Source organism: Heptranchias perlo, chromosome 20 (assembly GCF_035084215.1).
Source record: "Heptranchias perlo isolate sHepPer1 chromosome 20, sHepPer1.hap1, whole genome shotgun sequence".
Classification (NCBI taxonomy): domain Eukaryota; kingdom Metazoa; phylum Chordata; class Chondrichthyes; order Hexanchiformes; family Hexanchidae; genus Heptranchias; species Heptranchias perlo.
Genome location: NC_090344.1, coordinates 27660692 through 27687012, shown reverse-complemented (window position 1 = coordinate 27687012; position 26321 = coordinate 27660692). Strand labels below are relative to the sequence as shown.

The window sequence follows — 26321 nt, the reverse complement described above, 5'->3', positions numbered from 1 at the left end:
AAGGGGTGGGCGGGGCTTCAGGGTCCCAGTGATCGGGAACAAAGAGTGGGCGGGGCATCAGGGTCCCAGTGATCGGGAACAAAGAGTGGGCGGGGTTTCAGGGTCCCAGTGATCGGGAACAAAGAGTGGGCGGGGCTTCAGGGTCCCAGTGATCGGGAACAAGGGGTGGGCGGGGCTTCAGGGTCCCAGTGATCGGGAACAAAGAGTGGGCGGGGTTTCAGGGTCCCAGTGACCGGGAACAAAGAGTGGGCGGGGCTTCAGGGTCCCAGTGACCGTGAACAAAGAGTGGGCGGGGCTTCAGGGTCCCAGTGACCGGGAACAAAGAGTGGGCGGGGCTTCAGGGTCCCAGTGACCGGGAACAAAGAGTGGGCGGGGCTTCAGGGTCCCAGTGACCGGGAACAAAGAGTGGGCGGGGCTTCAGGGTCCCAGTGACCGGGAACAAAGAGTGGGCGGGGCTTCAGGGTCCCAGTGACCGTGAACAAAGAGTGGGCGGGGCTTCAGGGTCCCAGTGATCGGGAACAAAGAGTGGGCGGGGCTTCAGGGTCCCAGTGACCGGGAACAAAGAGTGGGCGGGGCTTCAGGGTCCCAGTGATCGGGAACAAAGAGTGGGCGGGGCTTCAGAGTCCCAGTGCCTCATTTATTTTATTCTCACTCTGCCCACAGCGGGTTTAGAACTGAACTCAATCAGAGGAGAGGGAGGGAGAAAACTGGGAGTGGAGGGAAGAAATATTGGAGATGGTGGGATGGGTTTGGATTTCAGCACAGGGAGGAGGGAGAGTGTGTGGGACGGGGATTTACAGCTTTGGAGGAACAAGAGAGGAAAGAATGTTCCATAGAAACTAGAATTGTCTGTTCTGAATTTCGATCCTGTATTTACAGTGTTGACTTTTGTAAACTCCTTTTCCAGGGTACGAGAAGGCGAGGATTTGCAAACATCAGTGTGAGTGGAAAAGCGCCGAGACACACACACCCGAGTGAGAGTGTTCCAGTGCACTGACTGTGGAAAGAGCTTTAACCAGTTACACAGCCAGAAAAAACACCACACCATTCACAGCGGGGAGAAACTGTACACGTGTTCTGTGTATGGACGAGGTTTCAACTGATCATCCAACCCGGAGAGACACAAAGACACCCGCACCACGGAGAAACCGTGGAAATGTGGGGACTGTCGGAAGGGATTCAATTATCTGTCTGAGCTTGAAACTCATCGACACAGTCACATCGGGGAGAGGCCGTTCACCTGCTCCACACATGACAGGAAAAGCACAGTTTCCGGTCTGGGGTCTGTTACCTGATCTCACCCAGAATGGTACTGAGCCCCACAAAGCAGGAAACGCCCAGGCTCAGTCCCAGGCCTGTGCGGAGTTAGCTGTTCTCAGGGTTGTTGGTTCGAGCCCCACTTTGGGTGGTTTGTGCTTTAATTTTTAGGCTGATTTCACAAGCGATCCCCAGTTCGAAATTCCCATGGCAGAGAGTTCAAGGAGTATTTTGTATAAACTAGATTCAAGGGCAGTATCAAAAATGTCCTCCTTGATTCTGGACCTTCATCTCTCTCCAACCGCTCGCTGCTGCAGATTGAACTTTATTTCATTTCACCCGCAGCTCGGGGTCAGTGCGGATTTGAGGGGCTTTGGGCCGGTCTCTCCCTTCACACCCATCAGAGAGGCTTTGGGCCCGTCTCTCCCTTCACAGCCCATCAGAGAGGCTTTGGGCCCGTCTCTCCGTTCACAGCCCATCAGTGCCGAGAAAAAGACGGAGAATTTTACACACATAATGTGTTCTGTAACTTTTCATAAACACTTCAGTATTTTTCACTCCGCATCCAAAATTTTGAGTTCTCCCCTGGTGTGTCCGCTTTCTGTATTTATAAACACAAGTGTATTTCGTTCCGTGTCCAACACTGTGAGGTCTCCCCTGGTCTATTTGTATTTTGTGTTTATAAAGAGTGTACATTATTGACCGGGGGTTTGTGTGTAGTGGGTTTGAGGGTGAGCTCTGATTCCCGCTCCCTGATGGATTGAATGGAGGAAAGAATGAATGAGAGAGAGGCGCGATGTGGGAGACGGGATGATGGAAGAATGTGTCCAAGAACCTGGTTAAAAGTGGCCAAACACAAGATAATATTAAGATACCATCAGCAGAACATTAACATAACCTGAGCTCCGAGATCTGGTCGGTCCCATTCCCCCGAAGTAAGGAATGAGCGGGAGAGGCAATTCCACCCGGTTTATGTTTTTTTTCCAAAGCAACGCCACACAGTCCAACTTGGGATGGAGCCGAAATAGCTCAGTTGAGAATGCGAAAATTTGAAAGTCCCTGGTTCAATTCCGAATTTCAGCAGAATTTGGTTGTTTTGCTCTCGTTCTTTGGGTCGAATCTGGCATTAATTTACCCTGAAATTTTAACCGGCGCTGGAGGCTTGGGGAAGGAGTCGAGAAGCATCAAGGAAGAGAAATATTGATAGCATCTTTACTTAGCTTTATTTCTTTCTGCATTTTTCTCTGTTTTTTGCCTCTCTCAGCGCCGGCGAACATTTGATTTGAAGCATTTGATTCCTAAAGTGATGCCTTTTCCTCATCTCCGGGCGGCCAGACACGCTCTGTCTGTTTGATACTGCTTGTGACCATTAAAGGGCACAAGCCCCGAGTTAAACGTTTATCAGCAAACCGACAAAGCGATATTACAGCGGGAATATAACTCATTGCTTCATATTGTTAGATACTCAGTGACTCAGATTGCAATGTGTGTCAGTAAACATACCCGGATACTGAGTGACACAGATTGTAATGTGTGTCAGTCAACATACCCGGATACTGAGTGACACAGATTGTAATGTGTGTCAGTCAACATACCCGGATACTGAATGACACAGATTGTAATGTGTGTCAGTCAACATACCCGGATACTGAGTGACACAGATTGTAATGTGTGTCAGTCAACATACCCGGATACTGAATGACACAGATTGTAATGTGTGTCAGTAAACATACCCGGATACTGAGTGACACAGATTGTAATGTGTGTCAGTAAACATACCCGGATACTGAATGACACGGATTGTAATGTGTGTCAGTAAACATACCCGGATACTGAATGACACGGATTGTAATGTGTGTCAGTAAACATACCCGGATACTGAATGACACAGATTGTAATGTGTGTCAGTAAACATACCCGGATACTGAATGACACGGATTGTAATGTGTGTCAGTAAACATACCCGGATACTGAATGACACAGATTGTAATGTGTGTCAGTAAACATACCCGGATACTGAATGACACGGATTGTAATGTGTGTCAGTAAACATACCCGGATACTGAATGACACAGATTGTAATGTGTGTCAGTAAACATACCCGGATACTGAATGACACGGAATGTAATGTTTTTCAGCAAACCGACCCAGATGCTGAGTGACACAGGTTGTCATGTTTTTCAGTGAACATACCCAGATACTGCGTGACACGGATTGTAATGTGTGTCAGTAAATATACCGGGATACTGAGTGACACAGGTTGTAATGTTTGTCAGTAAGCATACCTGGAAAAATGGTTCCGGAAATGGAAAGAAATAGAGAGATAGGAAAAGAGGCAGATAGAAAGAGATGGAGACACAGAAAGGTGAGTGAGAAAAGAAGGATAAATGAAGAATGAACAGAAAGATGCGTTTCTCCGCCCCAGGGGTAAAGATATATCAAACATTGTAATGAATGCTATTCTAAAAACTATTCCCTCTGACTTTTTGCGTGAATTTCCTTGTTTGCAAAGTCTGGATATTCAAAGTTGCTAAAATAACGTAATGCATTACTGATAACTCGTATGGGGAACGAACCCGTGACCTTGGTGTTATTAGCATCACGCTTTAACCAACTGAGCTAACCGGCCTTTTATTTTTCTTACGGCCATCAGTTTGGGGCACGCGTTGGATTTTCTGTGTTTTACTTCTCACACTGCGTAATACGGTTATTGCACGAACATTGAACACACCACATCCCTTAAACATTGTTACTTGTTTCTGCATAAAACTGGCAAGGGTGTACATCGAAATTAACAGATAAGGAGCACTTTAATGCGACAAATTTAATTCTGGTAATAATTATGTTCTGAACAGTGAAGGGCCCACCCCGAAAACACTGTCCCGCTGTTAAACCAGTGGGCAGGACCCTGAGGTACTGCGAAAATCGTGTGCTGAGGTTTCCGTAGTGTCGTGCTTATCATGTTCGCCTTTTACGTGAAAAAGCTCTTGTTTTGAGGAACTTGCTTCGGATAAACCTCCAGGCGTCAACTTGTGCTGAGAGAAGGGACAATTCTTGTTCCTTCCTGTTAACTTTAACAACGGCTGTACCAAATTCCAAGTGTCATCAACTATCAACATTTGAAACCAGACCCTTAAAATGCAGTCTGGAAAGTGGAAAATGGTGAAAGTGCATCAGGCACAAAGCACAAAAACATATTTAAAGTTTCACTATCCATGTTAGTATTTCCGTGAGTCAGCAGCATAAAGTTATCGGTTACAACAATTATTCACCTTTCACAGAATTTCATTAGTTTCATTAATTAATTTAATAACGTTCATTGGTCACTACAACCACAAGCTTGAGCTCGATGAAATATTAATGTTGTTAACCATGCAATGTGATGTTTTTCTCTGTTACAATCATTCAGCGCGTTCGGCTCTTAACCCAAAATTTGGTGGTTCGATGACCCCAAGGGACGATACAATATCCCGGATTTCAATGCGTGTTTTCACTGTAAGAAAATGCACCATAAATGAATTTGATGAAAAGTGACTAATATTGTTGACTTGAAATAGTTAGTGTGCAACTTGACATTGCACCACATCGGAATCCAAATTGAGATTCGGGGCCAGAAAAGCAGATGATGCACGGAGGCAGAGGGCAAGGCTGAAGTATTAAATGAGTACTTTGCATCTGTCTTCACCAAGGAAGAAGAAGCTGCCAGAGTCAGTAAAAGAGGAGGTCGTGGAGATACTGGATGGGATAAAAATTAATAAAGAAAAGGTACGAGAAAGGCTGGCTGTACTTAAAGTGTGTAAGTCACACGGTCCGGATGGGATGCATCCTTGGTTGCTGAGGGAAGTCAGGGTGAACATTTCAGAGTTGCTGGCCATAATCTCCAATCGTCCTGAGATATGGGGGTGGTGCCAAACGACTAGAAAATCTCAAATGTTACTCCCTTTTTAAAAACGTGTGCAAGGATAAACCCAGCAACTACAGGCCAGTCAGTTTAACCTCAGTGGTAGGGAAGCTTTTAGAAACGATAAATACGGGATAAAAATAACAGCCAGTTCTACAAGTGTAGATTAATAAAGGAAAGCCAGCACGAATGTGTTGAAGGCAAATCGTGTTTAACTAACTTGATTGAGTTTTTCGATGAAGTAAAGTGCCACAAAATAGGCTTGTCAGCAAAATTGAAGTCCATGGAAGAAAAGCATGGATACCAAATTGGATAAATGACAGGAAACAGAGAGTCGTGGTGAACGTATTTTTTTTCGGACTGGAGGAAGGTAGACAGTGTTGTTTTCCATGGGACTGGACTGGGACCACTGCTTTTTGATATATATTAATAACTTGGACTTGTGTGCACAGGAACAATTTCAAAAATTGCAGATAACACAAAACTAGTAAACAGTGAAGAGGATAATAATAGTCTTCAAGAGGACACAGATAATCTGGTGGAATGGGCGGACACATGGCAGATGAAATTTAACGCAGAGAATTGCAAAGTGATATATTTTGGCAGGAAGAATGAGGAGAGGCAATATAAACTAAATAATAAAATTCTAAATGAAGTGCGGGAATAGAGAGTCCTGGGGGCATATGTGACCATATCTTTGAAGGTGGCAGTACAGGCTGAGAACGTGGTCCTGGGCTTTATAAATAGAGGCATAGAGTACAAAATCAAAAAAGTTATGTTGAACATTTATAAAACACTCGTTCGGCTACAACCAGAGTATTGTGTCCAATTCTGGGCCCCGCATTTTTGGAAGGATGTGAAGGCCGTGGAGAGCATGCAGAAAAGATTTACTCGAATGGTTCCAGGGATGAGGGACTTCAGTTATGTGGACAGACTGGAGAAGTTGGGATTGTTCTTCGAGCAGAGTCGGTTGAGAGGAGATTTGATAGAAGTGATCAAAATCATGAAGGGTTTAGAAAAAGTAAATAAAGAGAAGCTGTTCCCATTGGCTGAAGGGTTGAGAACCAGAGGACACAGATTTAAGGTGATTGGCAAAAAAAAACAAAGGCGAAATGAGTAAAACTTTTTTACGCAGCGAGTGGTTATGATCTGGAACGTGCTGCCTGAAACGGTGGAAGCAGATTCAATCGTGGCTTTCAAAAAGGAATTGGATAACTACTTGAAGGGAAAAATTTGCAGGGCCACGTGGAAAGAGCGGGGGAATGAGGCTAACTGGATTCCTCTTACAAAGAGATGGCACGGTCTGGATGGGCCGAATTGACTTCCTTCTGTGCTGTAACCATTCTATGATTCGATGATTGGATGGACAGAGCGGTCTAATAGGATAGGCGATGGGTTGTGGGGAGCAGGGAAACTTTCGACTGGTTGCACAGCTGTGTTACTGACGGCTCGTTGGTCTCGGATTATGGTTTTCACTTTGGGCGTTTCACTAATTGATATGTGAGAGGTCCGGGGTTCAAATTCCTGGACGAGCCCTCCTGTGTCACTATTTTCAGTGGAAATTCATTCATTTCTTTTTCACATCTTTTCAGCGTTGCAGAATACAGGATTGACTTAATTCCAGAGCATGTTTGACGTTTCGTGGCTCGAATGCAGAGGATTTGTCGACGCAACACCACATAGGGAAAGGAAAATGTCTCAACGTGGTGTGCAGATTGAAGCTGAATGTGAATCTATCTCTTTTCAGGGGTGCAGAAAGAAAATGCTCTTTCATCGGCCGGGAATCAATCCCCGTCTCCTAGGGTGGCAGGTGAGAATTCTACCAGTGAAACAGCAACGTCCGGACGGTCGCGGCTGCATGTGTCCAGTTGGAAACCTGTCTGAAAGAACATATAGTCTCACAAATCTCCTGTGAGTACCCTGTTCATTCTGATTTACAGCCGTGCATCAAAGGCGCTCGCAGCTGCGGTAGTCGCGTGGTTCAGACGTTAGATCTGAAACCCAATGGGGTATTCCGGCAGAAGTTGGAATCGTGCTATCGGCGCTATTGTGTAAAGTTTTGTTCAATGCTCAAATAAATATGAACTGGAGATAACGGGCTGCAATTCCTTCCCTCAGAGAGATACTCCACCGCGGCAGATCATTTTAACTGGGAGCCCAGTGGTCACTTGCAAAATATCAAGATACGTGAAGGGAACTTCACAATATTCCACAACTGTCCAAAACTGGGCACCGCACTTTATAAAGGATGTGAAGGCGTCAGACAGGGTGCAGAAATATTTACTGGAATGGTTCCAGGGATGAGGTCTTCAGTTACGTGGGTAGACTGGAGAAGCTGGAGTTGTTCCCTTCGAGCAGAGAAAGTTGAGTGGAGATTTGATAGAAGTGTTCAAATCATGACGGGTTTAGATAAAGTAAATAAAAAAAAACTGCTCCCGTTGGCGGAAGGGTCGAGAACCAGAGGACGCAGATTTACGGTGGTTGACAAAAGAACCAAAGGCGAGAAAAGGAAAAACTTCTTAAACTAGCGAGTGGATATAATCTGGAATGCATCGCCTGAAAGGGTGGTGGAAGCAGATTTAATCCTTGTTTCTAAGAGAAACTGGATAAGTATTTGAAGGGAAAATATTTGCAGGTATACGTGGAAAGAACGGGTAATGGGACGATCTGGATTGCACTAAAAGAGAGCTGGCACAGGCTCGATGGGCCGAATGGCCTCCTTCTGTGCAGTGACGATTCCATGATTCTATATCTCCCAATCTCCATCGTAAATGCTGCAAACTTGACGTTAGGTTTTTTCGATACTTTTATCTCTCTATCTCTCTCTGTCTCTGTCTCTCTGTGTTTCCCCCTGATGGACTTCTCAGGCAGCCTTGAACGGCCAAAGCTGATCGAACCTGCGACACCAGCAGAGAACGGTAAAGATCGAAAGACTGAGACGGGAGGAAAACTAAAAATCCAACCCAGATGATGAACTCGCAGATAATATCTACACATTAATGTCTCTTCGTCCTCATAGTGAAAACATCAGTAATTTTATTCCAGTATAAAAAGAAAGAAAGTCTTGTCTTTATAAAGCGCTTTTCAAGACCTCAAGACCTCCCAAAGCGCTATACAGCCAATGAGGTATTTTTGAAGTGTAGTCAATGTTATACTTGTGGTCGAGTGGATAATCTGCGGATGCCGAGGGAGACAACAATGTAACTTTCGAGAAATTAATTCTGAAAAGTCTCACTTGGCATGACAAGTCGCACATTCAAAAGGAATGTGGTAAAGAGAGGATAATATTGTTGATATGAAATAGTTAGTGTACAACTTCACATTGCTGTACATCGGAATAGAAAAAGTGATTGGATGGATCGCAGGATGGCCGATCGGCGATGGGTTGCACCGAATTCTGCATTGGTTGCACCCTTTTGGTAGCAGTAGCTGTTCTGTTTTTTGTATAGCTGCGATGGCCGAGTGGTTAAGGCGTTAGACTCGAAATCTAATGGGGTTTTCCTGCGCAGGTTCGAATCCTGCTCGTAGCGCTATTTCTTCTAGATTTGTTCAATGATCAAACAAATAAGGACTGGAGTTGACGGACCGTGTTCCCTCCCTCAGAGAGATGATCCAGCGTGGCAAATGCTTTTAATTCGGAGCCAATGGTCTCTTGCAGAGTTGCACGGCACGTGAAAGAATCTCTCCCAAGCTCCATCTTAAATTCTGCTCGTTCGCAAAGCTTGATATTTATCCGATTTGTTTCTATACTTTAATCTCTCCCTGTCCCTGTCTCTTGACTCTCTGAATTTTCCCCTGATGGACTTCTCAGGTTTTCTTGAACGGCCAAGGATGATCGAACCTGCAACACCAGCAGAGAAGGGTAAAGATGGAAAGACTGAGACGGGGGGAGAAGCAAAGGTGCAACCCAGTTGATGTATTCGGAGCTATTGTCCACACATTTATGTCTCTTCGACCTCACAGTGAAAAAAATCAGCAATTTGAATACAGTGCACTTATGGTAGAGTGTTTAAATGCGAGTGTTGAGACACACAACAATCGAACCGTTGCCATGGTGATGATCGAATCTGAACACTAGACCACAAGGAAACGCTGAAAATTCTTTGGTGCGAACAAGCAGCCCAACGCGGCCTTTCCTACTTGCCTCTTTGTAATTCAGGTCATTATCGTGCGAGACAAGCTGCCCGCAAAAAAATGGCATTTTCTGTTCAAACTACTATCGCGACAGAAGGTGATGTTCAGGCAATGACAGCACCAAGTGCAACTAGGCATGTACATGAAATGGAAAGTGAGGTAAAATACTACCACAAGCTGCTGATGGACATGTTTCGATTTCCAAAATTTACGAACCTGAATGCAGCTCCTGGGAAAACTGCAAGGCCACGCAGGTCCATCATGAATCATTTGAAGCAACTGGCAGTTTAAAGTGGCATCTCCTCCTGCTTCTGTCGGGGGTGAAGGAGAGACACCGTCGTTATAAAAGTACAGTTTGATTTTGTACAGAACTGTACAGAGAAGGAGCACATATACTGGGGCTGTGAGATATTCTATATTATTCATATTTAACCACAAGAATATCCGCAGTCAGAAGCTGAAAAGAAGGGAGAGATAAGAGGCCGGAAAATAAGCACAGAGCTGAATGAATCACGCAAGAGTGAAAGAAAAGTAAATCTTACCAGTTCTGCTGTGTTCCGTGCGCAATCTTGGGCGCTCCCCGATGGACTGATGGTGAGAATTTAATGCTCCCACCAACGCATGAGTTCGATTCCAAGTCAGCGAATTAACTTTAGCAAAAGTTATTAAATTAATTACATGAAACTAATTAAACCCTGTTGGTCGATGAATGACTGTTTTATTCACCATTAATCAAACGATAACTTTCTATTTCATACTGAAGGAGATGTTGACGTGGTTACCGAGAGACAGTCAAAACTTTAATCAGATTTTTATGCTTTGCAGATGATCAAATTTCATCATTTTGCAGACTGGATCTTAAGGGTATGATTAAAAGCTCAGTGCAGCTGTTGTTAAATTTAAAATGAATAGGCAATTGTCGCCGTTGATCACAGGAACGCCCAAACCGGTTCTACGATCAAGATGAAAGTAACGCAACGAGCAACATCTGATACAAAAATCCCCACCGTTTTGCTTTTCCAACATAAAAGGTGTGACATTTATTCTCTGAACATAGGAACAGTCTGGTCTCGCTCACGACAGAAATCTCCATGTCACAGCGAACCAGCTCTCCTGCAGCAAGTGCGGCCTCCCTTCTGGCCTTTCCTGGGCTTGTCTGCCAAGGAGAATTGTGATTTTCTTGCTTCCAAAACATACATTGAAACCCTGGAACTTTGAGGCGAAGAATCCTGAGGAAAAATCAAATAAGAGCTCGAACCATCAAACTTCCGTCCGAACCGACAGCACCAACTAGACAGGCGAAGAGGTCACCTGCTAAACCAATAATTAATTGGGCTAAACTTTGAGTTTGCAGCGACCAATATAACAACTGTCTACAGTCAGTCCAAAATGAATGGTTCAAGCTTGTAGGAGTGAAAATCCAAACAGCCGGTCTTCACTCTTAAACCAGCAACTATGAAGAAAAACATGCCGGAGAAATACTCGCTTTCAGTGCGGTGACACTGGGCCAGAGTAAAGCTCAGTTAATATGATTGGTGAGTGGCTGGAGGGTGGATTTCGAACTCCTGACCGATTGCACTGCGCATTTTCCAGATCTGCTTGGAGCACCAATCCCTTCAATTCATCACTTACAATTCGATTCTCGGTTTCATTTCGCTGACGCTTGGTGAAATTTTACAAATTGGAAGCGATTAGTGTCAAAGCTCACCACGTCACCGACATGCTCGCAGATACAAAGCGGCCACACTCTGCTTCAGCAAGATGAAAGCCGAGAGCGATTTCAAGGTCAAATATAATGGCTAACAAAACTTATTGAAAGAAAGTGCAGGTCGTTGAGTTGCCTTTAAATTCCTGATTGTTCGCATTGAACTTCTTCCCATTGCGTTTGAGAGCCACGTGGGGCGATTTGGGGACTTCATTTCATTTTATGCAGAAGTTTCAAATGCAGTTCAAGGTCAAAAGTCCTGGGAACACTGTTGTTCACAATTTACCGGTGCTGGGACCACTGTTGTTCGCAATTTATCGGTGTTGGGACCACTGTTGTTTACAATTTACCGGTGCTGCGACCATTGTTGTTCGCAATTTATCGGTTCTCGGATCACTGTTGTTCACAATTTACCAGTGCTGGGACCATTGTTGTTCACAATTTATCGGTGCTGCGACCATTGTTGTTCACAATTTATCGGTTCTGGGATCACTGTTGTTCACAATTTGTCGGTGCTGCGACCATTGTTGTTCACAATTTATCGGTGCTGCGACCATTGTTGTTCACAATTTATCGGTGCTGGGATTACTGTTGTTCACAATTTATCAGTGCTGGGTTTGAGAATGCATACGGGGCGCACTTTTAATAAAAATGCATATGGGGTAAACTTTTAGTGGTTTATAGTGAGATACCTCCATAGCGAAGTAGCAGTGTGGTGAACCAATGGTTAATATGAGTAGCCCATTTTGCTAGCTAGAATTAGAAACAATGAGCTTCTTCTTTGACCACCTGTTTACGTTATTGATTTTCTTTATGTATAAGCCTGCCTTGTGTTAATCAAGCAAAGAGATATGATAAAGTTGAATTCTAGTATAAGGAGTTGTCATGCAGCTGCATTATTGAATGGATCTCCCTTTGCAGGCAAGGTCAAAACACATCCCAAGCCAGAGATAAGGTAGCCTCCCTTTTCCTTGGCATACGCATGAACAAGTATTACCTGTGAGTGGTCGGTCATTATGTCAGTTTGCATGGCTTGCCAAGACTCAGCTTATGATTGGTTTTAACCCCTTGCTACTCATGTCCCTCCCCACTCTGAAAATGTATAATTGTGTGGATCTGCCTATGTAATTTTGCCTGCTCTATGAGATTGACCAGACTCTGTCAAGAGTTGAAATCAATTCTATAGATAAGGTCAGCTGCAACTAATAAATTGTGTTAAACTTTCAAGTGTTATTCTCATCAGTTATTGCTGAACCAGACGAAGGGTAAAGAAATCCGGTATCGTCAGGTTCACGGTTGTTCACAATTTATCGGTGCTGGGTTCACAGTTGTTCACAATTTATCGGTGCTGGGACCACTGTTGTTCTCAATTTGTCGGTGCTGGGTCCACTGTTGTTCTCAATTTGTCGGTGCTGGGACCACTGTTGTTCACAATATATCGGTGGTGGGACAACTGTTGTTCACAATTTATCGGTGGTGGGACAACTGTTGTTCACAATTTATCGGTGATGGGACCACTGTTGTTCACAACTTACATTAATGATCTAGTCATCGGAATCGGAAATACAATTTCAAAATTGACAGTCAGCACATAATTGGCAGCTGTAGTTAATACAAAGGAAAAATGCGAAAAATACAGGAAGACGTCAGTAAACTTGCAAAATGAAGTGTAAATGGCAAATTAGGTTCAATATTTATTGTGTATTCCCTTGCCTTGTTTGCCCTCCCTAAATGCATTACCTCATTCTCCAGATTGAATTGCATTTGCCACTATTCTATCCACCTGTCCATTCCACTGATATCTTCCTGCAGTCCACAGCTTCCCTCCTCACCATCAACCACACGACCAATTTTTGCATCTTCTGCAAAATTGTTAATAATACCCCGTACATTTAAATCCAAATCAATGATCTGTGCTACGAAAAGCAGCGACCTAGTACGGATCCCTGCGGAACCCCACTCGAGACAGCCTTGCAGTCACAAAAACACCCGTCGACCATTGCTTCCTGCCACTAAGTCAATTTTGGATCAACTTGCCAATTTCCCTTAGATCCAATGGGCTTTTACACTTTTGACCAATCTGCCATGTAGGAATTTGTCAAAAGCCTCGCGAAAATCTATGTAGACTACAAAAAACTCACTACACTCATCCACCTTCCTTGATACCTCCAAAAAAATTCAATTCAAACGACCTTCCCTTAACAAATCCATGCTGACTGCCCTTCATTAATCCGTCCCTTTCTAAATGAAGATTAATACTTTCCCCCAGAATTGTGCTCAATACCGAGGTTAGGCTGACTGGCCTGCAATAATTCGATCTCTTCCTTTCTCCCTTTTTAAACAACGGTACAACTTCAGCAGTCCTCCAATCCTCCGGCAACACACCTGCAGCCAGGGAGGATTGGAAAATGATGGTCAGAGCCTCCGCTATTTCCTTCCTTGCTTCTGTTAACAGCCTGGGATGTATTTCATCCGGGCCTGGCGATTCAGGTGGAGTGATTTGGGGACTTCCTTTCCCTCTTTGCAAACGTTTGCACCGCAGGTCAAGATCACAAGTCTTGATCCAAATTAGGACTACTTCCGTGTTTGAACCTCAAATCGCGAAATATACCCCGACCCCAACGAGCCCAGAAACAAGAACGTGTCTTTAAATTAACCTGTTACAGACACATTCCATGAGAGGTCTGTCTGTGCAATGAAAGGGCGTTTTTGAACAGTCATTCGGTTATCCGTTTCCTCCTGAACAAACACCACAGTGTTATTTTGTCGCTCAATTCCACAAATTAGGTAAAATAACGAGCTACACAAAGCACTGCTGGGAGTTGAACCCAGGATCTTCTGTTTACTAAACATACGCTTTAACCAACTAAGCCACAGCGCCAATTGATGACACTTTATCTCCACCTCCTCTCATTAATATCTATCAGCGACACTTCACTGTTGGGGGTTCAGGCCGTTTTCTCTTTGTCTGTTTCGCTTGTCCGTTCACCTGTGCATTCCGACACTGACTGGATTTCTCGCTGTGTTTATCTTTGTGTATCCATCAGTGCGTTGATACACGGATGATTATGTGTGATTGTATTTGTTACATTAAATAAATTCGGGGATCAGACAATTCTCGCTCTGACATTGGAGAACTATTGAGCCGAACCTTCCAGCGAAGTGTTCTTTATTGTCGTGCTGAAACTAAAAAAAAGCGTCAGAGGAGCAAAAAGGGAAAAGGAGAAAAACTTGTGAGGGAAAATGAGGACAACTCTCAAGGTTTTTCCAAATATATTAAGAGAACGAAGGGAGGCTTGGAGTAATGTGGGCCGCTTGAAGACAGATGGAGGTGATATTGTAATTGAAAATCAGGAAATGGCAGAGTTGCTAAATTTTTACTTTGCATCGGTCGTCACAGAAATGGATGAGGCTAACATACCAGAGACACGAGGAAAACTGTTAATCAATCAAGGGGTTTCGTTTTAGTAAAATAATGGCAATGGAGAAAATAATTAGGCTAAAGATAGACAAATCTCCACGACCTGATGTTTACCATCCCAGGGGATTGAAAGGAACAATTGATGAAATTGTACATGCTTTAGTCATGATCGATGAAAACTCTCTTGATTTAAGAATTGTTATTTAATGAAGCGCATCTTGATTGGAGGCTTCTGTTAGAGAAAGATCTCGAAGTGATAATTGAGAGACCGAAAATGAAGCTGTTTGGCAGGAGCGCTGATGCTGTCGGTTGTTCGCTGCTCTCGTGTTGCACAATTATTGAGCGTGCGTTACTTATTTATAGCAGTATGGACTCCAGAAATGACCAGGGTGTGAGTTCGAGCGTCTTCTAAAACAATCAAACCTTTTACTCCGAACATTTTGACTGGAGTTCAATGTACAACTGGTATGTTCAATAACGCATCTACTTCTTAGTGTTCCCATGGGAGCTCTTGGGTTCCTCCGGCCTGCCGTCTTGCAATAGCAGGTGCCAGTTTACTTGTTCATAGGGGGAGAGGGGGCTTTTAGCGGCAGCTCATATGGCAAAGGGGCCGGTACGAGATCTTTAAATCTAAAGAACCAAACAAACAATTCTTCTTTTCGTTAAGCCGATATTCATCGGTTGGAAGTTTCGTGTTGGCAAAATTTGGAAGGGAAATATTCTGCCTGGTGTCACTGTGTAACGGAAGAAATTATTCAGCTTCCAGATGTTAATACGCTGAAAGGTCGAGAGGCCTTTTCCAACTCCCGTGTGGGACAAGTTCAGCATTTGAGCCGCTGGGTAAAGTGCTATTTTAATTGGTGCAAACGAATGACAAGACATTTGGCACATAGAAGAAGAATTGTAAACTCACGAGTTCACTGTCCATGTTTCTTACATCATGTTCAACAGGAACAAGGATTCTCCTCAACACGTTGCTGAGAATTTTATCAAACGGACCTCACCCTTGCTCGCCGGCTGCAGGGATGATTCAGAGGCCTCCCATGAATATGTACGATGGGAGCTTATGTAATATCGAGCCTGAGTAGCTCAGTCGGTAGAGTATCAGACTTTCAAAGTGGGCAGTGAGCTGAAGGTCCAGCGTTTAACTCCCTGTCCAGGCTCCAGATTTCGGAACAGCTGGCAAGCTGTGTCTTTGCAGCGGGACCTGCGATGTGTTGTCAAAGTTTCGATCGTATCTTGTTTCCCAGGGATGGGCAGTAATGCGCTGTCTGAGGCGGTTCCCGATCAGGAATTCAACTTTACTGTATTAGTTCACTGTATTAATTTCGCAAAACTCATTCAACTCTGTAAAAAAGACGAATACTTGTTCAAATCGCCATTGATCAACCAGTAACTTTCTGTTTCCGGCTGAAAGAAATGCTAAATTTTTAATGCGTTAATTCACCAGGCCGAATTTAGGGCGTTCAGAGGGGAAGTGAAAAAGGAAATGAGAGGCAAAGAGAAATATGACTATGGACTGACGGCCAACATAAAAGGGAATCCAAAAGACTTCGACAGGCATGTAAACAGTAAACGGGTAGTAAGGGGAGGGGTGAGGCCGATTCGGCACGATAAAGGAGATCTACTCATGGAGGCAGAGGGGATGGCCGATGTAACAAATGAGTATTTTGCATCTATCTTTACCAAGAAGACAGAGTCTCAGCAAAGGAAGTTATCGTTGAGATACTGGATGGTCTAAAAATTGATAAAGAAGAGGCACTTGAACGGCTGGCTGTACTTAAAGTAGATAAGCCACCACGTCCGGATGGGATGCATGCTAGGTTGTTGAGGGAAGTAAGGGTGGAAATTGCGGAGGTACTGGCCATTATCTATCAACATGTGTGTGGTGCCAGCGGACTGGAAAATTGCAAAGGTTACACCCTTGTCCAAAAAAGGGTGTACGGCTAAACCCAGCAATTATAGGCCAGTCAGTTTAACCTCAGTGGTGGGGAAACGTTCAGAAACCATAACCCGGGACAGAATTAACAGCCACTTGGGCGAGGGTGGATTGATTAGGGAAAGGAAGCACGGATTTGTTAAAGGCAAATCGTGGTTAACTGACCTGTTAGAGTTTTTTGATGAGGTAACAGAGAGGATCGATGAGGGCAATTTAGTTGATGTGGTGTCTAAGGACTTTCAAAAGGTGTTTGCTAAAGTGCCACATGGTGGGCTTCTCATCAAGATTGCGGCCCATGGAATAAACGGGGCAGAAACAACATAAATGCAGAATTGACGAACAGCAGGAATCAGATTACTGGTGAACTGTTGTTTTTCGAACTGGCGAGAGGTGTACAGTGGCGTTCCCCAGGGATCAGTGCTGGGACCACTGCTTTTCTTGATATATATTAATGACTTGGACTTGAGTGCACAGAGCACAATTTCAAAATTTGCAGATGAAACAAAACTTGGAAGGGTAGTGAACAGTGATACGGATAGTAATAGACTTCAAAGGATATAGACAGGCTGGTGGCATGGGCGGAGACGGGGCAGATGAAATTTAACGCAAAAAAAATGCGAAGTGATACATTTCGGTCGGAAAAACGAGGAGAGGCAAAATAAACTCCAGGGCACAAATGTAAAAGCGGTAGAGGAACAAAGAGGAGTTTATGTTTACAAATCGTTGAATGTGGCAGGGCAGGTTGAGAAATCGGTTAAAAAGCATACGGGATCCTGGGCTTTAGAAATAGATGTATAGAGTACAAAAGTACAAAAGTATAGAAGTCAGGATGAAACTTTATAACACACTGGTTCGAACACAACTGGAATTTTGTGTGGGGTTCGGGACACCGCACTTCAGGAAAGATGTGAAGGCCTTCGAGGGGGTTCCGGAATAAAATACTATCATAATTCCAGGGATAAGGGACTTTACTTACGTGGATAGACCGGAGAATCTGAGGTTGTTCTCCTTGGAACAGAGACGGTTTTGTAGAGATTTGATAGAGGTATTCAAAATCATGAAGGATCTCGGCATGGAAGATGGAGAGAAACTGTTCCCATTGGCGGAAGGGTCAAGAACCAGAGGACATAGATTTAAAGTGATTGGCAAAATAACCAAAGGTGACATGAGGAAAAACTTTTTTACACAGCGAGAGGTTCGGATCTCGAATGCACTGCCCGAGGGTGTGATGGAGGCAGATTCAATCATGGCCTTCAAAGGGGAGCTGGACAGGTACTTGAAAGGGAAAAAAAATGCAGGGCTTCGGGGAAAGGCGGGGGAGTGGTTCTAGCTGGATTGCTCTTGCAGAGATCTCGCACGGACTCGATGGCGCGAATGGCCTCTTTCCGTGCTGTCAGCTTTCTATGATTCAATTCTATGTGAAGGTTGCAATGCAAAGGGAGCAGAGCGTGCCATAAATCGACACGACTCTGAGTATCCTCACAAGCAATGTATTTTAAGAGCAACTAATTCTGAAACGTCTTACTTGATAACTCAAGTCGTGCACTCGAAAGCAATTTGGTAAAGGGAGACTAATATTGGTGAATGGAAATAGTTAGTGCACAACTTGATATTGCTGTCCACCCGAACAGAAAACGAGATTGAATGGATCGAAGTGGTCTGAAAGGATGGTCGATCGGCTGTGAGACGCAACCAACATTTACACTGGCTGCAAAACTAAAGTAACAGTGGCTCGTTGGTCTAGGGGTATGATTCTCGCTTAGGGAGTTTCATTGAGTGATATGCGAGAGGTCCCGGGTTCAAATCCCGGACGAGCCTGCATGTTTTTCTCCTTTGAGTGAAAAGTCACCAATTGTCTTCTCACATCTTTTCAGTTTTGCTGTTGGGAGAACTGAATTATATCCAGAGGATGTTTGAGCTCCAGTGGACTGAATGCCGAAGTTTCGTCGGCGCAATACACATGAAGCAAATAAAATGTCTCAAGATGATGAGGAGATTGAAACTGAATTTTAATTTTTCCCAATTCAGGCGGATATTAGATGACGGGATAGAAAGCCACATATCCAAGTTTGCCGATGACACCAAGATGGGCAGCATTGTAAGCAGTGCAGATGAAAGCATAAAATTACAGAGAGGCATTAATATAATAAATGAATGTGCAAAATTGTGGCAAATCGATATGAATTTCGTCAAGTGTGAGGTCATCCACTTTGGACCTAAAAGGATAAATCAGAGCACTTTCTAAATGGTGAAAAGCTCGAAACAGTGGAGGTCCAAAAAGACTTTGGGGTCCATGAACATACATCATTAAAAAGTCATGGACAGGTACAAAAAATAATCAAAAAGGTTAATGGAATGTTGGTCTTTATATCCAGAGGACTAGATTCAAGGTGATCGGCATTATGATACAGCTATACAAAGCTCTGGTTCGACCACACCTGGAGTATTGCCTTCAGTTCTGGGCAACGCACCTTAGGAAGGATATATTGGCTATAAAGGGAGTGCAGCGTCTATATACTAGAATGTTGCCTGGACTCCACAGTTTAAATTACGCGGAGAGATTACATAAACTCGGGTTTGCCTCGAATTCAGTAGATTAAGTGCTGATTTGATCGAACATTTCAAAATATGAAGGGGAACTGATGGGGTAAACAGATAAAAAAAGATTTCCGCCCGTTAGCGTGTCTAGGACTCGGGGACGCAGCCTAAATATTACGGTCAGGACTTTCAGGAGTGAAGTTGGGAAACACCTCTGCAAGCAAAGGGAGGTAGAAGTTTGGAACTCTCTTCCGCAAACGGCAGTTGATGCGAGCTCAATTGTTCATTTTAAAACTGAAATTGATAGATTTTTGTTAACCAAAGGCATTCAGGGACATGGGGCTAAGGTGATAATATGCAGTTAGGTTACATATCAACCAGGATCTCACTGAATTGCGCATAAGGCTCGAGGGGCCAAATAGTATACTTTTGCTCTTCAGCTCCTCATTGTTACAGAATGATCCTGCATTGTATTGGGAATCGAACCAAGGTCTCCAGCGTAACAAGTAAGTATTCGACCCCAAGCACCATCAATGCGCGCGTTTGGAACAGCAGCATGTGTCCATTTGGAATCCGATCTGAATGAACATGCCGTTTACAGCTGCGGTGGCCGAGTGTTTAAAGCGTTGGACTCAAAATTCAATTGAGGTTTTCCTGCCCAGGTTTGAATTCTGCTCGCAGAGCTACTGTTTAAAGATCACTTCAGTGCTGAAATAGATTAATTGGAATTGATTGACCGCATTTATCTCTCTCCCAGAATGAGAGATTCTCCAGCGAGGCCGATGCTTTCAACTTGTGTCCAATCTTCTCTTGCAAGATTTCAAGATCCAAGAAGGAATCTCTCCCAATCTGTAACTTAAATTCTGCTAGTTTGCAAAACCTGACATTTATACTCTTTATTTTCTTTGCATGCATCTCTCCATCTCTCCATGTCTCTGTCTCTTGTCTCTCTGTATTGTCCACAATGGACTTCTCAGGCTTCCTTGAACGGCGATGGCTGATCTAACCTGCAACAATAGCAGAGAAGGGTAAAGAAAAAAAAGACTGAGGAAGTCGGAAAAGGAAAGGTGCAACCCAGCTGATAAATTCGTAGCTAATGTTTCCACATCCTTGGCTCTTCGTTCTCATGGTGAATGAAAGCAGCAATTTGAGTAAAGTGTACTTCTGGTGGAGTGTAAACTATGACGATGCCGAGACAGACGACAATGTCGTTTCAGAGTAATTCATTCTGTAAAGTGTTACTTGATAATACATGTCGTACATTCAAAACAAATTTGATAAAGAGAGACGAATATTGTTGATCTGAAATAATTAGTTTAGTAGCTGATATTGCTCTACATCGTATATCGTACAAGAAAGCGAGTTTGGATGGCCATGGTGTTCTGAAAGGATGGCGGATCGGCTGCGTGGCAGCGAAATTTTACAGTGACTGCACGGCTCTGTTCCCAGTTGGACTTTGGATCTGATTCTCACTCAGGGAGTTTCACTGGTTCAAATCCCGGTATGAGCCCCCTTGCGTCCCCATTTTTCGTCAAAAACCACCAATTGGCATCTCACATCATTGAAGCAAGTGCAGAAGGTAGGTTTGACTTATCTCCAGCCGAGCATGTTTGAACACCAGAGGAGAGAATGCAGAGGGTATGTCCACGAAAGACACGTAGACGAAATGAAGATAATCTTTCAAGAGGTTGTACAGATTGAAGCCGGCACATGAATTTATCCCAATTCAGGCGATTTCATGGGTACAGATACAAAAGGTAAAGGAAGCTGCTTTGGCCTGGAACCAAACCCCTGGTTTCCTGTCGGCAGGCGAGGGTTCTACACTCAACCACCAATCCACACACGGCTGCAGGCTGCAAGTGAAGCGTTGGATACAAGTCTGGAACATGCAGTCTGGCAGAGTTCCTGTGATTATCCTGCGCAGTCTCCAACCGCGTGCTACCTGTGGGTGACCAAACGAGTGGGTCAAGCATGGTCTTGAAATTCACTGAGATTCGAAATCACTTCAAACCGCCACTGTAAAATGGTCAAATAAATAAGAGCTGTAGTTACCAGGCAGCGTTTACTTTTTTCAGAAATAATGTAAGAATCCAGCCCTATGTACACGTCTAAGATTTCACGGCATGCGACGAATTTCCTTTAAGCTGCCACCTAAATTCTGCTCAACCACAGAATTGGAGATTTATACTATTTTTCTTTGCATGTATCTATCTATCTCTGTCTGCGTTTCTTCACTTTCGCTGTTGATCCCTAATGGACTTATCAGGCTTCCTTCAACAGCCAGGTCTGCAAACCCGGGATGGGAAAAGCCTGTCGGTTCTTCGTCCAATTGTTGGATTTCGACGGGTTGAGTTTTGCTATTTTCCGTCTCCGTTTTCGGAAAATATAAACCGAGATGGGATTTCCCCTGCTCGGGTCCCGTCACCTGCGGATAATGAGAATGAACCCGATCTATCATCCGGTCCTAATATCTGTATTCTCATTGTTTAACAATAAAATTACGGGGTTACAGTTATTTTCAGGACACATTTTAGAAATTCAGACTTATTCGAAAACTAGAAGCACGTGGGATTAAAGGGCCGGTGGTAACGTGGGCAAGTAATCGGCTGGGGGATAGGAGGCAGAGAGTCGTGGTGAACGGATGTTTTTCTGACTGGGGAGAAATATGCAGTGGAATCCCCCAGGGGTCGGTATTAGGGCTATTGCTTTTCTTGTTATATATAAATGTCTTGGATGTGGGAATAGGGAATACAATTTCGAAGTTTGCGGATGATACAGAACTTGGCAACGTAGTAAATAGTGAGCATGATAATAGCAGACTTCAGGAGGACATGGAGAGACTGGTGAAATGGGCGGTCACGTGACAGATTTAACGCCGATCAGTGTGAAGTGATGCACTTTTAGAAGAAGAACATGGAGAGGCAGTATAATCTAAATGGAACAATTTATGGGGGGTTCCAAGAGCAGAGGAACCTGGGGGTTCATATTCAGAAAACAGGGCAAGTTGATAAGGCGGTTTAGAAAGCATAAGGGATACTTTGCTTTGCAAATAGGGGCATTGAGTACAAAAAAAGGAAGTCATACGAATCCTTACAAATCAGTGTTTAGGTCTCATCTGGAGTATATTGTACAGATCTGGGCACCACACTTTAGGATGAAAAGGGATTGAAGAGGATTCAGAGCAGGTTGACCTGGATGATACCAGGGATGAGGGACTTCAGTTATTTGGAGAGATTGGAGAAGCTGGGATTGTTCTCCTTACAGCAGAGATGGTTAACGGGAGACCTAATAGAGGTATTCAAAATAATGAGGGGTTTTGAAAGAGCAAGTAGGGAGATACTGTTTCCTCTGGCATGTGGGTTGGTAACCAGAGATCATAGATTTAAAATAATTGGGAAAAGAACTAGAGGGGAATTGAGGAGAATTTTTTTCACCCTTCCTGAAAGGGTGGTGGAAGCCGATTCCATGGGATCATTCAAAAGGCAATTGGACATAATTGAAGAGGACTAATTTGCATGATTATTGGGAAAAATCTGGGGTGTGGGTCTAATTTGGACAGATCTTCGAAAAAGCCGACACTGGCACGACGGCCGAATGGCCTCCTTCTGTGCTGTAAGATTCTGTGATCCTATGATTACCTTCTGAATCATTACAATTGAACAACGAAGAAAATTATAACCGTTATATTCTGCTTCTCCATTCCCTTATGAATATCGCAGATTATACTGTCCAGGCGGGGGTGGGTCTGAATGGGGGATAGAGTGCGGAGCTTGGAATGGAAGCCCAGCAGAATGAACTTGGTCTCATCAGTTTTTGTTATTTTTCCGACCAGTTGCCCGAAGCAGGCGGTGAACCTTTTTCTCGAGAGAGGATCGTCATTTCAGTTCAGAAGGAAAAAGGTATCAAGAAAATCGCGTAAAATGCACACAGAATGATCCGGGACTGACAGCACATCCCTTTTAAACAGACACAGACACGAAATGATCCGGACATAAATCATAATTATGGGACGTAAGTTTCTCTTACGTTGACCATAAGATTTACTCATTTTACAATGACACCAATGTACACTCTGATATTTCGCGATCTCACATTCTTACAATCTCAACACCTTCCTGGAAGGAACTGTTGCTGATTTCAGCAAACAATGCAAAACCCTCCGTCTGCCGTTTCGAGAAGGATGGGACTTTCACCAGACCTTCTGGGTGGACTGAATGGGAGAAACAAAACTTAAACGCAATAACGACGAGGATGGGATTCGAACTCACGCGTGCACAGCACAACAGATTGGCAGTCCATCGCCTTAACCTCTCGGCCACCTCGTCGCATGCAGAAATATGCGAAACCCCCTTTATTCAAAATTAAAATTCTGGCTATGTTGCCAATCTGAAATAAAAACTGTAAATGTGTATATCCTCAGCAGGTCAGGCAGAATCTTTCGACATAGAAACAGAGTTAACGTTTCAGGTCCATGACCATCACATGAGTTTTCCAACTCACTCAACTTGCGCCTTGTAAATGGTTGAACGGCTTTCGGGAGTTAGAAGGTGAGTCACTTGGCGCAGAATATCCAGCCTCTGACCTGCTCTTGTCGCCACAATATTTATGGAGCTGTTCCAGTTAAATTTCTGGTTAATGGTGACCACGAGTATGTTGATGGTGGGGGATTCGGCGATGTTACCAACGAATCCCCACAGAAGAGATTTACTGTCATGATTCCAGGGATGAGGGGTATAAGTTTCATGAATGGATTGGAGAAGCTGGGGTTGTTCTGCTTGGAACAGAGACGGTTACGAGGAGATTTGATAGAGGTATTCAAAATCATGAAGAATCTATACAGAGGAACAGTGAGATTCGAACCCTCATAATTCAGAGATGGAAACCAGCATCTGAGACAGCGCAGTGATTCACGCACATGGTGAGCCATTTAGTTCTGATTACAAAGGTCATGCAGCTGAAACGTTTCCTCTGGTTCTTTCACCACAGGCGCTGCCTGACCTGCTCAGTGTTTTCAGCATTTTCTGTTTTCATTTTTGTGATTTCACAATGGCTGTTTTCCTGAAAACAGCCAATTTGACCCAAGGACGCAGCTCACACTTTACTTTCCTCATGCGCTTAAAGTCTGCCGTTTCCGAACTAAATCTCCTCCGCGCCGAGCTTTCAAAGGACCTTTCGCTCACGGCCAATCTGTAATCGACACCTTTTCACCATTGCCGCTCTTTTCATTTCTCCTCATTCCTTTTCAATCGGACATTTCCACAGACCTATTAAGATCAAGCGGAACATTTCCGACTTTCCTGCACCGCCCAGATTGCCAAAAATGCACATTTCAGCCGTCTTTCGCAGCAATGTCGCGCCGCCCGTCTCTTCCGCACATCAACTGTTCGTGGAAAAGCGCCAACGACCATGAAAACAAAATCCAGTTTTTCAGTTAACATCCCCCGTGTCACAAGATACCCCATGGAAATTTCACGGAAAAGTATGCGCTGTCCGACCGAATGCCAGCCCTGCTTTCTTAGAGCTTGTCTCTGGAGCAGATCGAAATGTATCGACTGGTTTCAAGGCACAAATGAACATTGATGCGAACGGGACATGTGTCCCCGAGAAACAGCGGTCGATGGAGAGCAAACTTAAAGCCGGAAGAATGTGAAAGTGAATGTTAGATTCGGCAAGGCCGCAGGAAAGTCTCAATGAAATAGACCATGATCGTAGAAGGAAGGAAAAGCTGGAAGAAGCGGCAGGTCTGAATTGTGGATCATCCAGCAGAGACACATGGAGAACAAAAACAGGATAAAGACAAAGGTGCTGGGGCAGAAAGAAAAAGCACGAAATAAGAGGAATGAAAAGAGAGTGAAAGAAAGAATGGGAGAGAGGGAGGTGAAAGAAAGAAAGAGAGAAAGAAAGATAGAAGGGAGAGAGAAAATCAAGCGTGCAATACTCACCCCGCAAACGGGCGCTGCTCCCAATCGGCTACACTTCACCCCACAGATCCTCATCCCATTCACACCATCCTTCAATACACTGTCAATGTTGTGCAGTGAAACAGAGAGTTTAAAGGCATAAAGGCACACACACCATCCTACAATACACTGCCAATGTTTTGCAGTGAAACAGAGAGTTTAAAGGTCTGAAGACACACACACCATCCTAAAATACATTGTCAATGCTGTGCAGTGAAACAGAGAGTTTAAAGGCATAAAGACACACACACCATCCTAAAATACACTTTCAATACCTGTGCAGAGAGACAGAGAGTTTAAAGATACAGAGATACTTACATACTATCCTACAGTACACATTAAACATCCGTGCAGTGAGTCAGATAGTTTACAGGTACAGAGACACTCACAGCGTCCCACAATACACTTTAAACCATGTGCAGTGAGACAGAGCGTTTAAAGATATAGAGAAATTCAACTTCTTTTTTCAAAAGTGGTACATCCCAGAAGCAAGAGAGAGCGTGTGTCAGTCTCCCTCTCCTGATAGAGCTGAGGCTTGTCAGTCAAGAGTCCTCTCCTCCGTGTATTGGCCGTGGAGGAAGTGCAGAGTAGATTTAATAGAATACCTTCAGCCTGACCGAGGTTAGGCTGACTGGCCTGTAATTACTTGATCTATCCTTTTCTCCCTGTTTATACAACAATACAACTTTAGCAGTCCTCCAATCCTTCGGCATATCAGCTGTAACCAGAGAGGATTGGAAAATGATGACCAGAGCCTCCGTTATTTCCTCCCTTGCTTCTGTTAACAGCCTGGGATATATTTCATCGGGGTCGGGAGATTCAGGTGGAGTGATCTGCGGACTTCATTTTCCTCTTTGCAAAGATTTTCACCGCAGGTCAAGATCACAAGTCTCGGTCCAAATTAGGACTACTTCCGGGTTTGAACCTCAAATCGTGAATTATACGCTGACCTCAACGAGCCCAAAAACGAGAACGTGTCTTTAAGTTAACCCGTTGCTGACACATTCTATGAGAGGTCTGACTGTACAATGAAAGGGCGTTTTAGAAGAGTCAATCTGATATCAGTTTCCTCCTCAAACCTGAACAAATACCAATTCCAAAGTGCCATTTTGTCGCTTAATTCCACAAATTAGGTAAAAATAATTAGTTATGCAAGGCACTGCTGGGAGTTGAACCCAGGACCTCCTGTTTACAAGACAGATGCTTTCACCAACTCAGTCACAGCGCCCATTCATGATCGCTCAGCCCCACCTCCTCTCACTAATATCTATCAGCGATACGTCACTGTCTGTTTTGGGTTCAGACCGTTTCATCTTTGTCTGTTTGGTTTGTCCGTTCACCTGTGCATCCCGATGCTGCCGACATATCTCGTTTTGTTTATCTTTGTGTCTCCATCAATGCGTTGATATACGGATGAGTATGTGTACTTATGTTTGTTACATTAAATAAATTACCGGTTGAGACAA

The 26321-nt window shown here is 44.0% G+C and overlaps 5 non-coding genes across 5 annotated transcripts; 2 read left to right on the top strand and 3 right to left on the bottom strand.

Moving 5' to 3' along the window:
* Positions 1-8606: 8606 nt before the first annotated feature.
* Positions 8607-8688, top strand: trnas-cga (transfer RNA serine (anticodon CGA)). Its single transcript has one exon. It is a non-coding gene; the product is annotated as a tRNA-Ser (tRNA).
* A 5116-nt stretch (positions 8689-13804) lies between these two features.
* On the bottom strand, positions 13805-13878 carry trnat-agu (transfer RNA threonine (anticodon AGU)). Its single transcript has one exon. It is a non-coding gene; the product is annotated as a tRNA-Thr (tRNA).
* A 4208-nt stretch (positions 13879-18086) lies between these two features.
* On the top strand, positions 18087-18175 carry trnap-agg (transfer RNA proline (anticodon AGG)). The gene is given in 2 exon segments: positions 18087-18122; positions 18140-18175. It is a non-coding gene; the product is annotated as a tRNA-Pro (tRNA).
* A 4963-nt stretch (positions 18176-23138) lies between these two features.
* Positions 23139-23220, bottom strand: trnag-gcc (transfer RNA glycine (anticodon GCC)). Its single transcript has one exon. It is a non-coding gene; the product is annotated as a tRNA-Gly (tRNA).
* Positions 23221-26009: 2789 nt separating this feature from the next.
* trnat-ugu (transfer RNA threonine (anticodon UGU)) lies at positions 26010-26083 on the bottom strand. The gene has a single exon. It is a non-coding gene; the product is annotated as a tRNA-Thr (tRNA).
* Between the last annotated feature and the right edge of the window lie 238 nt (positions 26084-26321).